We start from the raw sequence: 15,571 nt of genomic DNA, 5'->3' as shown, positions 1-15,571 counted from the left end.
TCCCTGTGCATCACCAACTCCCGGAGTTTACTCAAACTCATGCCCATCGAGTCAGTGATACCATCCAACTATCTCATGCTCTGTTGTCCCCTTCTCCTCCTGCTCTCAATCTTTCCCAGCATCTTGGTCTATTCAAATGAGTCAGTTGTTCACATGAGGTGGCCAAAGTATTGGAGTTTCAGCTTTAGCATCAGTCCTTCCAATGAACATGCAGGACTGATCTCCTTTAGGATGGACTGGTTTGATCTCCTTGCAGTCCAAGGGACTCTCAAGAATCTTTTCCAACACCACAATTCAAAAGCATCAATTCTTCAGTGCTCAGCTTTCTTTATAGTCCAAATCTCACATCCATACATGACTACTGGAAAACCATAGCAGCTTTGACTAGATGGACTTTTGTTGGCAAAGTAATGTCTCTATTTTTTAATATGCTGTCTAGGTTGGTCATAAGTTTTCTTCCAAGGAGCAAGCATCTTTTAATTTCATGGCTGCAGTCTTCATCTGCAGTGATTTTGGAGCCCAGAAATAAAGTCTCTCACTGTTTCCACTGTTTCCCATCTATTTGTCATGAAGAGATGGGACCATCCATGATCTTAGTTTTCTGAATGTTGAGTTTTAAGCTGACTTTTTCACTCTCCTCTTTCAATCTCATTAAGAGACTCTTTAGTCCTTTTTCACTTTATGCCATAAGGGTGGTGTTATCTGCATATCTGAGATTATTCATATCTCACCCGGAATCTTGATTCCAGCTTGTGCTTCATCCAGCCCAGATGAATGTAGTCTGCATACAAGTTAAATATGCAGGGTGACAATATACAGCCTTGACGTACTCCTTTTTCCTATTTGGAACCAGTCTGTTGTCCCATGTCCAGTTCTAACTGTTGCTTCCTGACCTGCATACAGGTTTCTCAAGAGGCAGGTCAGGTGGTCTGGTGTTCCCATCTCTTGAATAATTTTCCACAGTTTGTTGTGATCCACACACTCAAAGGCATTGGCATAGTCAATAAAGCAGAAGTAGATGTTTTTCTGGAACTCTCTTGCTTTTTCAATGATCCAATAGATGTCGGCAATTTGATCTCTGGTTCCTCTGCCTTTTCTAAATCCAGCTTGAACATATGGAACTCCTCAGTTCACATACTGTTGAAGCCTACCCCAGAGAATTTTGAGCATTACTTTACTAGTGTGTGAGATGAGTGCAATTGTGTGGCAGTTTGAGCATTCTTTGGCATTGCCTTTCTTTGGGATTGGAATGAAAACTGACCTTTTCCAGTCCTGTGGCCACTGCTGAGTCTTCCAAATTTTCTGGCATATTGAACATAGCACTTTGACAGCATTATCTTTTAGGATTTGAAATAGCTCATTTGGAATTCTATCACCTCCACTAGCTTTGTTCATAGTGATGCTTCCTAAGGCCCAGTTGGCTTTGCATTCCAGGATGTCTGGCTCTAGGTAAGGGATCACACCGTCATGATTATATGGGTCCTGAAGATCTTTTTTGTATAGTTCTTCTGTGTATTCTTGCCACCTCTTCTTAATATCTTCTGCTTCTGTTAGGTCCACACCATTTCTGTCCTTTATTGTGCCCATCTTTGCATGAAATGGTCCCTTGGTATCTCTAATTTTCTTGAGATGTCTAGTCTTTCCCATTATATTGTTTTCCTCTATTTCTTTGCATTGATCACTAAGGAAGGCTTTCTTATCTCTCCTTGCTATTCTTTGGAACTCTGCATTCAGATGGGTATATCTTTCCTTTTCTCCTTTGCTTTTTGCTTCTCTTCTTTTCATAGCTATTTTAAGGTCTCCTCAGACAGCCATTTTGCCTTTTTGAATTTCTTTTTCTTGGGGACGGTCTTAATCCCTGCCTCATGTACAATATCATCAAACTCCATCCATAGTTCTTCAGGCTGTCTGTCTGTCAGATCTAATCCCTTGAATCTATTTGTCACTTCCACTGTAAGGGACTTGATTTAGGTCATACCTGAATGGTCTATTGGTTTTACCTACTTTCTTCAATTTAAGTCTGAGTTTAGCAAGAATTCATGATCTGAGCCACAGTCTGCTCCAAGTCTTGTTTTTGCTGACTGTATAGAGCTTCTCCATCTTTGGCTGCAAAGATGAAAATCAATCTGATTTTGGCATTGACCATCTGGTGATGTCCATATGTAGAGTATTCTGTTGTGTTGTTGGAAGAGGGTCTTTGCTATAACCAGTGTGTTCTCTTGGCAAACCTCTATTAGCCTTTGCCCTGCTTCATTCTGTACTCCAAGGCCAAAATTGCCTGTTACTCCAGGTGTTTCTTGACTTCCTACTTTTACATTCCAGTCTCCTATGAAGAAAAGAACATCTTTTTGGGGTGTTAGTTCTAGAAGGTCTTGTAGGTCTTCATAGAACTGTTCAGCTTCAGCTTCTTCAGCATTACTGGTTGGGGCATAGACTTGGATTACTGTGATATTGAGTGGTTTGCCTTGGAAATGAACAGAGATCATTCTGTCTTGAGATTGTATACCAGCACACCGTGGTGACCGTGCCACAATGATGCTGCCAAACAACCAAGCACAGAATGTTCCTTATTGCTCACCCCTGTGGCTCAGCTCTGCTGATTGCCCAGGGCTTGCTCCTCTGTCTGGGTCAGGCTAGCCGCTAGCTGATACAAGTTGGCCTCAACTGGAATGACCAGGACAACATGACCTGGTTGTGGTCCTCTCAGGTGGCCCCAGGGATGCTCACCTCCTGAGGTCCATGCCCTTGTACAGTCGCCTCCCACAGAACAAAGAGCTTCCTGTATAGAATAGAACCTTCCAAAGCTAACACGGGCATTTCAAGGCTTAGTCACAAAAGGCAAAGTCACTTCTGCCTTGCTCATTTGGATCACACAGTAAGTGAAAGCCGGACAGCATGGCCTGGAGATGGATAAACAACCCAGTGGAGAGAAACAGATGGTAAGGAACCAAAGCCTGAACGTTCAACACCAACTTGCCGGACACATGCAAGAGCTGGCTAGCTCCAGCCAAGACTTCAGATGGCTGAGCCAGAACCAATCAGCTAAACCAGGCCTGAATTCCTAATATCTTCCAGAAACTCCAGAAGATAATAAATGCTTATCATTTTATGCTGCTAATCTTTGGGATAATTTGCTCTGCAGTCATAGATCACTAGCATACTGAGTCTGCTCCACTTAATCCTCATTATTCAATAGGCTACCCTGGGAACATTGTCATGAGAGCAGAGATGAGCACAGTGAAGGAGGGCCTGCCAGCACTTTTCAGATCTCTACTTGAATCTTGTCTCCAAAGATCCTTTTGGCCAAATTAAGTCAAAAGGCTCAGGTCATCTACCGTAATAAGGCATTCTAAAGTTACATGGCAAACAGCATGATTGGTGGTTTTAAAATGTGTTCACAAAGTCCTTGACAGCACCTCATTTATTTATTTTTTATTAATTTTTTTTTCCTGCACCTCATGGTATGCAGGATCTTAGTTCCCCAGAAAGATCAAATCAGCACCCTCTGCAGTGGGAGGATGGAGTCTTAACCACAGGATCACTAGGGAAGTTCCAACACTGCCCATTTAAAAGCAGGGACTATTTCCCCTCCTCTTGAATGGGGGTTGGTCTTACTAACCCTGTTAATTTGAAGTATCTCACTTCTAATAAACAGAATATTGTGGAAGGGATGGCACCTGAGCTAGGCTACAAAAAGGATAGCTTCCTCCTGGCTTCCCCTCCTTCACTTTCACAGGTTTCTTGCTCTGACAAACCAGCTGTTTGTCACAGGGACAGTGAGCAGACCTGTAGGGAGTCTGCATGGAGAGGTATGTGCGTGCGTGCTAAGTCGCTTCAGTTGTTCAACACTTTGCAACCTTATGGACTGTAGCCTGCTGGGCTCCTCTGTCCATGGGGATTCTGCTGCTGCTGCTGCTAAGTCACTTCAGTCGTGTCCGACTCTGTGCGACCCCATAGATGGCAGCCTGCCAGGCTCCCGTGTCCCCAGGATTCTCCAGGCAAGAACACTGGAGTGGGTTGCCATTTCCTTCTCCATGCATGAAAGTGAAAAGTGAAATTCTCCAGGTAAGAATATTGGAGTGGGTTGCCATGCCTTCCTCCAGGGGATCTTTCCAACCCAGGGATCGAACCCATGCCTCTTACGTCTCCTTCATTGGCAGGGGGTTCTTTACCACTGGCACCGCCTGGGAAGCCCACATGGAGGGGAACTGAGGCCAAATGCCAACAACTAGCACCGCCCTGTCACCACGTTGGACGTGAATCCTCTAGCCCCAGCTCACACCTTAAGAGCAAATGAGATCCTAATCTAAGCTACTACTGAATCTTCCTGACCCACAGAAACATGAGAGACAGAGGTGTGCTTGTTTGTTTTTGAGAGTTATATTTTATTCGGTGGGAATTTTTAGAACTTTAAGCCTGGCAGACAGCATCCTGGTAACCAGATGCCAGAATCCCTACCATTAATATCCTAGAAAGCTGGAGGTCATCACAGCTGTCTTCACCTGAAATGGAATCGGTGCCCACTTCATCTTGCTGTTCTCTTCCAGTCAGAAGTCTTGTGCAGGGAAACATTATTGGTGGAATTTATTTGCAAAGAAAGATGGGGAAATGAACTGTGAGCTCCCTTCTTGGGAAGGTGTTATTCATAAGATTGAAAATACCCCAGGAATAGGTAGGGTGTTGAAATGGTGCTGAGTAGGAAAATTGGCAAGTTCTCACTTTTTGTCTCAAGAAAAAGTCACCATTACATTACTAAAACATAGATAACTAGAGAAACTATTCACACTCCTTTCTATTTCCTAAAATCCAAATTGGTAAATTAATTTCATCTCCAGAGCCATTTCTAATCATTTGGTAGTGCCTGATTGAGTTGCTAAGATGAACCCCAGGATCAGGTGAAAAGAGATCTGGGATCGAGTTGTGATAATGCCTTGGGTGCTGTGTATTTCTGTTAAATATGAGGTATCTGCAAAAATAAATGTCCTCAGTCTCTGTACTTTATCTCCATGTCTGTAAGGAGGGGTGAAACACCCTGTGACCCTTCATAACTGTTTAGATTAAAACTGTCCCCCCTTGTAGTCACCTTTCTGACGTGGCATGCGGGCCAGTGCATGTCCCCTTTATATCAGTCCAGTACTTGGCAGAACCAAACATACAGAACAGCTCTTCTGCTGAGGGCAGCCTCCTGCTCATCTCCCTTCCCTCTCACCACCCTCGTGCAATTTCCCAAAGGACTCCTCAAGAAGTCCCAACCAACTCCTCACCTCCCAGGACTTGCTCATCCATCTTCACGTTCTCTCTCCTTTCCCTGAAATTCAGCCAACGGTGTAAATAAACTGTGGGCAAACAGTTCCTACACTTTAGGCTTTCCATTTTCCTGTTTGGATGGTGTGGTCTTTCTTCATGTGAGTCAGCTTGGCTTGATTTCAGTCACCACTCAGTACAACTTTGGGACTGGCCAGAAGTCTACATTAAAGAGGCTTCCCTATCTCAAGACTAAACATCACACCTCTTGTGCAATAGTTTCAATGGGGCAGATTCTCGCCTTTCTGCCATTCTCCTCAATCATGCTACAAAGCAGGGCATTTGCCCGGGCCCTAGAGCAGTGCTTCTCAGGCTTCAATGTGTAAACCGATCACCTGGACATCTGCTTGAAGAAGGTTCTGTTTCAAAGAGTAGGGCCAAGACTCTCCACCCCCATCAAGGTGACAGCAATGATGAGGATGCTGTGGTCCACAGACCACACTTCGTCTAGCGATGTTCTGGAAGACCCAGTCTCACGCTCAGTGGGAGGAACTTACTGCTTTCCCGAGAACTTTCTGCTCAGTTTGCTCTTACCTCTCTCCTCTGGATCACATTCCTTCACCATACCTCACCTAAACATGCATGTCCATTGTTCCTCCACCCCGATCATAATTACTTTCTTTACTCAGTGAATCAAGAACCACTGAACACCTACCATAAGTTAGACTTCACGCTGAGCACTAGGGCACACAAAAGTACTCCTGTTTATGTGGCACTTAACAGTCCAAAGAGAAAGACGTTAACAAATAATGACTTAGGAATTCGTTGTAATTGTAAGAATGCTGGGAATGAAAATTGCAGGATGCCATGGGAGCAAATGATGGAGAAAAGCCTAACCAGGCTCCTCGGCCCTCCGAGTCTTCACTTTGCATGAGCTCCTCTGGTCTTTTCTACAGCGACGAGCATCCGAAGACCCCCCCATGACCCTTCACCTTCCCCCTTTGGCACGGCTACACTCACTCTGGCAGGAGGACACACATGGCATGGAGGTTCTGGTTGGCAGGCGAGTCCGAGGCTTCCGTAGCTCCAGATTAATCTCGGGCTGCCTCATGCCAGTCTCGCCCCTTGGCTCCCCTTCCTAACGGCACTGACCATCTGCCCAGGAAAGCTGTTCACTCCCAGATTCTAGTCGGCCCTTCCCCTTCTCACCAAAACACAGGAAATGGAACGCCCTCATTTCTTCCCTCTCATGACCTCTTCTGCTGATCTACTACCTATGACTTGGCTATTGCCAGCAAATTGTGCTCATTAACACCAGGTCTTTAATAGTCTTTCCTCAAAAATGACAAGCTCCAGGTCTACCTGTCGTAGCAGAGATGCTGGCTTCCTCGGACTCAGAAAGCTTCAACTGCAGTAGTTGCCCTTTCCAGTCTCACAGAGGATCAGCTGGGCAAGAGGAACAAAAGGCTTGGAGATTACAGAGCTACTGTAACTTGGGTAGGATAAGGTCTTTCATGGCATTTTCCCTACAGTTCATTTCTATATGGTATCATATGCAAGGAAACAGTAATCCATTAGCTAAAGTGTATCTACAAAGAAAGTTGAATCTTTTCTGAAATCTCTTAAAAAAGGATTTGTCCATTTTAACTTTAAAGACAACTTAAGGTCTCAATCCTGATATCTGTGTGGTTTTTTTTTAATATATTCACATCTGTAGTAGCTTCTCCAATGTCTTCTCTCTACTTCCTCTCTTAGAACTCTCCCGCCTTTCCATCAGAACAGACCCATTGCACTTCCAGGTCCTTCATCACTAACCTTCTCCCTTCCTGGATTTCTTCTGCCGAAGTCTTAAGATGATGGCTTTCTCCTCTCTCCAGCGCTGCTCATCTCAGCAGGGCCTACCACTCTGCCCCAAGGCCTGAGTAGGTCCAGGAGCCGGAGGAAGACCTAGAATTCTTCCCTTAAGAATCCTCGCATCTGGGAGGAAGTGAGGGCAGGCGTGCAGCCTCCCACCTCGTCTGCGCTTGGTTTGTTCCTCACTGCCTCATCACTAACCTAGGAACTAATTCCTCTTATTCCAAGGAAAAGGGGCAGGATAGTTATCAAAATTCTAGTGTTTGCTGATTAACAAAATGGCGAAGGGCTACTGTGAAATCATTAGCTGTGTATTCACCTGACTAGCATCTGCATTCAATTAAAAACACATCTGTAGGGACTTCCCTGGGGGTCCAGTGGTTAAGAATCCCCTGTGCAACACAGAGGATGGGGGCCCACCCCTGGCTGGGGAACTCAGATCCCACATGCGGCGTAGCAGCTAAGCCTGGCCGCCACACTTAGAGAGCCCACGTGCCTCAACCAGAGTCTGTGCGCTCTCTAATGAAAAGTCCTGCACGGAGCAATGAGGATTCCATGTGCTGCAATTAAGACCTGATCCAGCCAAATAAGTAAATAAAATAAAAACTCTTTAAAATTTTCTTAAAAGAATGTACGTGTAGGCTACTCAAATATCTTTCTGTGTGTGCACCCTTGCACACACACAGATAGACTCAGATTTCCTGTATTAAATGCCAATCCTGCCAAGAAGATGACTCTTCCCATGACCCCTGCACCACAGTCCCTTGTCCACAGCCCACAGGCTGGAACCCAGATATTCCTGTCACTTAATTAACTTAGTGAATATTTATCACATACTACCAACATTTTAAAACTTCACCTTAACACATGACTTTTCATGAAATCTCCAAAGTGTTCAAAGTTATGAGCAGATTAAGACTCATCTTGGTCCTAAGCATGTCATAATTTTAGGATTATTGAAGGGATAGAATGAATCAAGTTTCTTTGACATGTATCCACCTATTTTGCGCCACAGAAAGCCCCACAAATCCTCACACTGGGAGTCAACGCTGAGCCATCCCTTGTGAATGCTAATTGTACATAACACTAATGGAGCATGTGGATGGCGCTGGCTTCCTAACGTGCAGCTTTGGGTCATAATCGCTGTTTACCAGCTGGGACATTGATGGAGCATTTTACAGCACAGCCTTCGCTACCCTCATGAAATATTATAATCACATAAAATGTTATGCTGTAGGATTGTAAGGAATATGGAGGCTGCTCTTGGCATCTGTGCCTTAATCACCTCTTTTCATGGCTTTGCTGCCCACTTAGGAGTCCTTGGAAAGCTTCTTGCTGCCTGAACAGGGGTGTGGAGTTGAAACAACCACGCCCGGCAGACAGCCTCATTTCCAATTCCAGTTCAACAGCTCAAGCAAGGTGGTGCCAGGAAGCTCTCTCGACTGACCCGTGCTCTTATTTAATTGGCATTTCCTCAGACTCCAGCACAATCATTTCCATCACTCAGGTATGAGACACTCAGGAAGCCCTGTTACAGATACTTAAACCAACTTACCTACATACCTCTCAAAACTTGATCCGTAGCTACCACTCACCCTGCTCTCAGTCCTATCAGGTAGAACCTTGGCCCCAGAAAAACAGCCCCAAGTTCTCACCTTAAACATTAGGGGTGTGGATATGTCTGGGCCAAATATTGGAATCAGTGACATAATTTTTGTCCTTATCCAGTCCCGCAGTGATTCTAGGCAACAAAATTTCCCTGCTGGCTTCCTGTTTTCAAACGAACTGTGATTCCAGTGCAGACACAGTGTAGACTTTCTGTCACTGCCTGAAATCAACCACTAGCTGTTTTCACCCAACGTTCTGGGGAGTGGAAGAGCAACTTGTAGCATGAGCAACTTAGAGCCTCTTGGTAAATTAGAGAGTCCGCTTGGAGCATTAACTTCCGCAGAAACTGTAAAATAGGCTCATTCAAAGATGATGGGCTGGTGTCCCTGGGTTCAGAGACTAGCTCTGCCCCACCCCACCCCTGCTCCGGGAAGCTGGCTTCTGACGCCTTGCGGGGTGCTCTCCCGGGGTCAGGCAGCCAGGGGCCTGCGCGGCCAGCCTGGAGGAGGAGCCACCCAGACATTGCTGGTGTGCGTACTATCATCCCCAGAACCAGCGTCCTTTTGATTCCAAGGCAACCGTCCCTTCTTCTTGTGGGTGATCCTGATTTTAGCCAAGTCATAAACAACGCGGCTGGAAGGGGAGAAAGCGCCACTCCTGCCCTTGTCCATCAGGCCTAGACCCACAGGGGTTCTTTCGGGGCCTCCTACACTCCAGTGCTAGATGGCTGGCCCTGCGCCCTTGGGCTCCAGGTTCTGTTGCACATCCCTATCATCTGGGAGCCTTTTACGGTCACATCCAAATGGCTGGGCAGAGGGAGCCAGGCATCAGCAGTGTTTAAAGACCCCTAAAGTGTTCCCATATGCACCAGTTTGGGAACCACTAGCAAAGTGGCTGCAAGCACAGACGGCAGCCACAAGTCTGGGTTTGACTCCTCACTCCACACCAGCTGTGTGCCCTCGGACAAACTACTGAAACTTGCTGCGCCTCCATTTTCTCATTTATAAGATGTAGTATTTTAAGAATAGTGCCAGTGTTTACCTCAAGGTGTTTCCAAGAGGATTAAATGGTGTATTAGTTGTAAAGTGCTTAGTTCAGCTCCCAATACCTGCTAAGAGCTATAAAAGTTTGTTAAAAAGAAAAACACATGCAAGCTGATTTCTGCCCCAGGGCCTTTCTCCTGCTTTGGCTGAACCAAACCCTCCCTGACTGTCATGGCAATAGGCAGCCCACCTACACTAGTTACACTCTTGGTGCCCTTTTTTATTCTCATGGTTTTAGGTGTATATTTAATGAATATGTTTAAGTTGGGCTTCCCAGGTGGGACTAGTGGGGAAGAACCTGTCTGCTAATGCAGGAGACATAAGAGACGCGGGTTTGATCCCTGGGTCGGGAAGATCCCTTGGAGGAGGTCATGGCAGCCCACTCCAGTATTTGTGCCTAGAGAATCCCATGGACAGAGGAGCCTGATGGGCTACAGTCCATAGAATCACAGAGTTGGACATGACTGAGGTGGCTTAGCACATATTAGAACGTAAACCTAGCAAGAGGAGGATCTGCCCTCTCTCTCTGAACAGCACCTGCATAAATCAGAGGCTGAAGGAACATGAACACTGGGGTGAACCTGATTCCTTGGGAATGGGAAGGGCAGGTGCTGAGGTCCAGGCTTTGGGACAGTCACCCCTCCACAGGCCACCCATCATTCATGATTCAGACACAACCTTGGGGTTTATTGTGGGTGCGATATCATTCACACATGTTAGCATCTCCAATTAAACCTTGTGCAAGAGGAAACTTGCTCATAAACAAGAGAAGTGGCCTCTCCCTGAAAGTCTAGACCTGAGAAGACTGCACCAGATAAATCCCTCATATGAATTCTCTCATTTCATTTCAGTGAATACTTCATATCCCTTTTATTAAGTTTACAGCTTATCTATTTTCCTTTTTATACATTGCTATCCCTACCCAAATCAGGGTTCCCAGCTCTCATTCACTATGTGGGTCTGAGAAAATAATCGTCAAGAGTTTTAACAGGATGAAATACATACGGACCATATCAAAGATAGGGAAGATTTATATCTTAGATGGATAGCATAGTGCAGTTGTTGGTACCAGTTGTTGTCTCTGAGAACCTCACAAGGATTTGACATTTCCATTTGTGTTAATCATTCTATAGCTATGCTCCATTTCATGTTGTTCTGTTGTTCAATTGTTCACTTGTATCCAACTCTGCGACCCCATGGACTGCAGCATGCCAGGCTCCTCTCTCCTTTACTATCTTCTGACTTGCTTGCTTGCTCAGCCACTCTCTCAGATATGACTCTTTTTCGATCCCATGACTGTAGACCGCCAGGCTGCTCTGTCCATGGAATTTTCCTGGCAAGAACACTGGAGTGGCTTGTCATTTCCTACTCCAGGGGATCTTTCTGACCCAGGGATTGAAACCCTGTCTCTTGCACCTCCGGCATTGGCAGGCAGGTTCTTCACCACTGTGCCACCTGGGAAGCCTTCACTATCACCCAGAGTTTGCTCAAATTCACATCCATTGAGTCAGTGACACTATCTAACAATCTCATCTTCTGCTGCCCCCTTCTCCTTTTGCCCTCAATCTTTCCCAGCATCAGGGCTTTCCCAATGAGTGGGCTCTTCACATCAGGTGGCCAAAGAACTGGAGTGTCACTTTTAGCATCAGTCCATTTCATAGATGATATATTCTAACCAGGAACCTCAAGTAGACCTGAGGTTGATTTGAATTAGAAAGTCACCTCCCTTGACAGGCACACATGTAAATGCACTGTGAATTCCTGCAGAGGAGAGCTCCCATTTTAGCTCATTTTAGATTGGAGCCACCAAGTGGCCCACTATGAAGTTGAGAACCTAAGTCAGCTGAAAGTCCATGGACATGACAAAGATCTCCTGAGTGTGTAGTCTATGAGATTTCATGAAAACTACTGAAATGCTGATGTTTCGGGAATGGGTTTGTAAAATTTGAAGTTATAAACTCAATACATCACAATGAGAGGCCACATGGCCCCGAATCTAATCTCTTCTCAGTGGCTTGCACCACGCTTGGCTGAATGAATCAGAAGAAACTTCACAGAGGGGCTCCAGACCCAAGTGCAGAATCTTCTAGCCCTTCCTTCTTCCACCTCCTCCACGTGTGGGGCCCAGATTTCTGTGAAGTGGCGTTTTTCTGTGGGAGATTGCCTAGCAGGTATCAGCCAGACAGTATCACCCTTATCTTCCTTAATGTGCTCTGGAGGCCCAGGGTTCTGTTCCCACGGACGCACCAGGAGAAGTTGCTGTTGATCTGAAAGTTGACTCACAGTCGGGGACTTGGCCTTGCTCTTCCAGCTGCTTTCTGCTCTGTGTACATCTTAAGAACTTTGAATGCAGCGCTAGATTGGGTGTGCTTTGCTCACCAGGCTAAACTGTCTCATCTGGCCCTACCCCCATCCCTCACCTGGCTGCTCCTGGCCACATTCAGTCTCAGGCTTTTAGATCAGCGCTTGTCCAACTTTAATCCACACGCACATCACCTGGGGATGTCTTAAAATGCAGATTCTAATTCTGAGGTTCTGAGGCAATGCCAGAGATTACTTTTACAACAGTAAAAGTTGTGGGGCTGGAAGTGGGGGCAGGGGTGAGATGCTGCTGACCAAGGACCCCAGGGTGAACAGCAAATACATAAGCCATCAAAGTCTAATCACTGAAAGTGACCTTTGACCATGAAGATTCACAGGAGAAGGGAGGTTTGGTGCTTTTCCACCCTTGGGAGAATCTGCCATTTATAAGACGAAGAATGTTTTGCCAAAAAAAGGATAATGTTTCTGTGAAATTCTAGTCTAGGGGTGGTCTGAGTTGGGGGCAGGGGACATCCTTCTCAAATCATCTGAAATCCTGATGATCTATGTGGCGAGGCCACACTTGTGCCCTGAGCGGTGCCTGTGCACGATGCTGGTGCCAGATGCTCCGGGGGGTGGCTGAAGCAAACACAAAGGGCAGGGGAGAGCCCCCGGGGGACAGGACGCAAGCTCTCTCCTCCTCCACCCGATAAACTCTAGATCTGAGCTGCTGCTTTCTCCTGCATCAGGACCATGGGGCAGGAAGCCAGGCACGGAAACCTCTTCAGAAGGCTCAGCTGGCCCATAAATTCTGCTTTAAGACCTATTCCCTGCAGAGACATCACCAGCAAAAAGGCAGTAGGTGGCAGGAAGTGGTTAAATCCAACTCATTGCGTTATGATCAAGAGCAGCTGATGGAGGAAGCCTGCATGAAGCTCCCCAACTGCTCTTTCTCCCTTGTTCTTCTCAGGATTATTTTATTTATAGCTGGGAACAAATAATTACCTACAGCTGCGCTTCTCGATTGCAGGGCACTTAAGGCAGCTTTTCCACCCACCAGGTTGTTCCTCCCAGAGCCTTCTCCTGGAGGAACTGCCCGACCCCCTTCTCCACCGCCCTGTGACCTGGCAGTCTTTTTCTAGTCTTAGGAGGACTCAGGTTATCAACCAAGAACCTTCCACACGGGCCCTCTTTGTGACTTGTCTGTAATGCTTAGATTAATTCCTTTAGCCCAATGCATTATCAGAGGAATAGATTTGAAGACATACATAAGTAGCTCCCCACAGGGTCCTTCTTGGAATTATGGGAGACCCTGCGTGGTGATTAGTTTAGCAGGGCTTAGGAGCTAGAGATCCAAACACACTCAGATTGGAATTCTAGTCAGCCAGTTCCTTTAATTCTGAATTTTCTCCTCTGCATAGTGTGAACTGTGATACAGTACCAGCCCCACTGGTGCAAGGATAAAATGAAGGCACGAAAAGTATTTACTTTCATGTTTGCACATAGGGTGTAGTCAACAAATGGTAGCAATTACTACATGAGTGGTGGTGAGGAAGGGACACACCAGAGACACCAGAACCACAGAATTAAAGCTGGAAGAGGCCCTGGAGGTCATCTTAAAGTTTCATCTCCTGAAAATCACCAGGAGAGCAGACTGCTGGGCTCCACCTCAAGATGACTGGACTCAGTAGGCCAAGGATTGTTGTTGCTGTTGTTTGGTCAAGTTGTGTCCAACTCTGCCATCCCATGGACTGTAGCACGCCAGGCTTCCCTGTCCCTCACCATCTCCCAGAATTTGTTCATTGAATCAGTGATACCATCCTACCATCTCATCCTCTGGTGTCCCCTTCTCCTCCTGCTCTCAATGTTTCCCAACATTAGGGTCTTTTCCAGTGAGTTAGCTCTTCACATCAGGTGGCCAAAGTATTGGAGCTTCAGCTTCAGCCTCTGGTCAAGAGTAGAGTCCATGAATTTGCATGTCTAATAGGATCCCAGATGACGCTTTCAGTACCAAGAACCTAAACTAACCCCTTTGAGGATATGAGAATCCCTAGTCCCATCCCACCTATTCCTGTAAGATCTCTTATAAACTCTATTTTGCAAGTCCTTTGATGGCGGAGAAAAGGAAATGTGTCCTTGTTGGTGATCCATAATGAATCATGGCCTTTGCATGTATTACCTTATTCTCACAATAATTTATGGAGCTATGTATGGTTGTTTCCTGTTTTGTTATTTTATTTGTCTTTTTAAGATGAAACTGAGGCTAAAGATAACTCTGGTTGCCTTAGACACTTTCACATAGTAAGTAATTGAAGAACCAGGATTTGAACCCAGTCTCTGAGACCTGAATTCCTCTGGCAGTGATATTCACTTGTACCTGGGAAAAACACTTGATTGTCGGGCAATTCCTAAAAGTTAGAATATGTTTTTATTTTTATACAGAGCAGCAAGCTTCCACTGTCAATTCGCAGGTCCTGATTCTACTAGATCTTCAGTAAAATTAAAAAAGACTTAATATCATTTGGGTAAAGAGACAAGAGTCATTCACATTGTTGCAAATCTGATTATGGTTAAATGTATAACTCGAAACCTTTTAATAGTATCCTCTAGTTTAAATCTTGACTCTCCCACTTTGTAGCTATGTAACTTTAGGCAAGTTTCTAATTTCTCTGTGCCTCCACTTTATTAAGCCTGTAACATGGGAATAGTGCCAGTACCTTCATTAGAATGTTAAGAGGAGAAAACAGCTTTATGCATATATATAACAACACAAATTCTAGCTGTTATTATTTTAATCCATAAAGGCTTTACCAAGTCTTTGTGAAGTCCTTTGTAGCTGAGGTCTTAAAAATTGGAGAGGTCAGATTTTTACCCCCTCCAATGTATGGCTACAGTGTATTTAGCTGTGTCTTCTTTGAAGGCCTTGCTTATGATTAGAGGTGACAGACAAAAAGAATATCAGGAGCAACCATATTTCATCAACAAGAGGTATGAGTTAAACCAGCCAAGTTGTTATGTAGCTACTTTGTGAATCTGCTTCTTGTATTAATACTTTAAAGTAGAAAGATGGAGTCTTCAAGGTGCTAAAGGAGACCCCCCATGTGTGTCCCAGCTTAAGCTTCCTACAACTCCAGGAGAGTCAATAGAGGGGAAGATAGAGATACCTAATCATCAGAGGCTGGAGAACTTTGCAAAAATCATTTGTTAAGTTAAAGAAGTAATATAAATTATGAGGTAAAAAATTAGTAGTATTTATACTGGCATCTGGTCCCATCACTTCATGGGAAAGAGATGGGGAAACAGTGGATGCAGTGTCAGACATTATTTTTGGGGCTCCAAAATCATTGCAGATGGTGATTGCAGCCATGAAATTAAAAGACACTTACTCCTTGAAAGGGAAGTTATGACCAACTTAGATAGCATATTAAAAAGCAGAGACATTACTTTGCCAACAAAGGCTATGCTAGTCAAGGCTATGGTTTTTCCAGTAGTCATGTATGGATATGAGAGTTGGACTGTGA

Source organism: Odocoileus virginianus, chromosome 9 (assembly GCF_023699985.2).
Source record: "Odocoileus virginianus isolate 20LAN1187 ecotype Illinois chromosome 9, Ovbor_1.2, whole genome shotgun sequence".
In the NCBI taxonomy this organism is placed as follows: domain Eukaryota; kingdom Metazoa; phylum Chordata; class Mammalia; order Artiodactyla; family Cervidae; genus Odocoileus; species Odocoileus virginianus.
The sequence above is the reverse complement of the archived record's forward strand: the minus strand, read 5'-3'. Positions refer to the sequence as shown.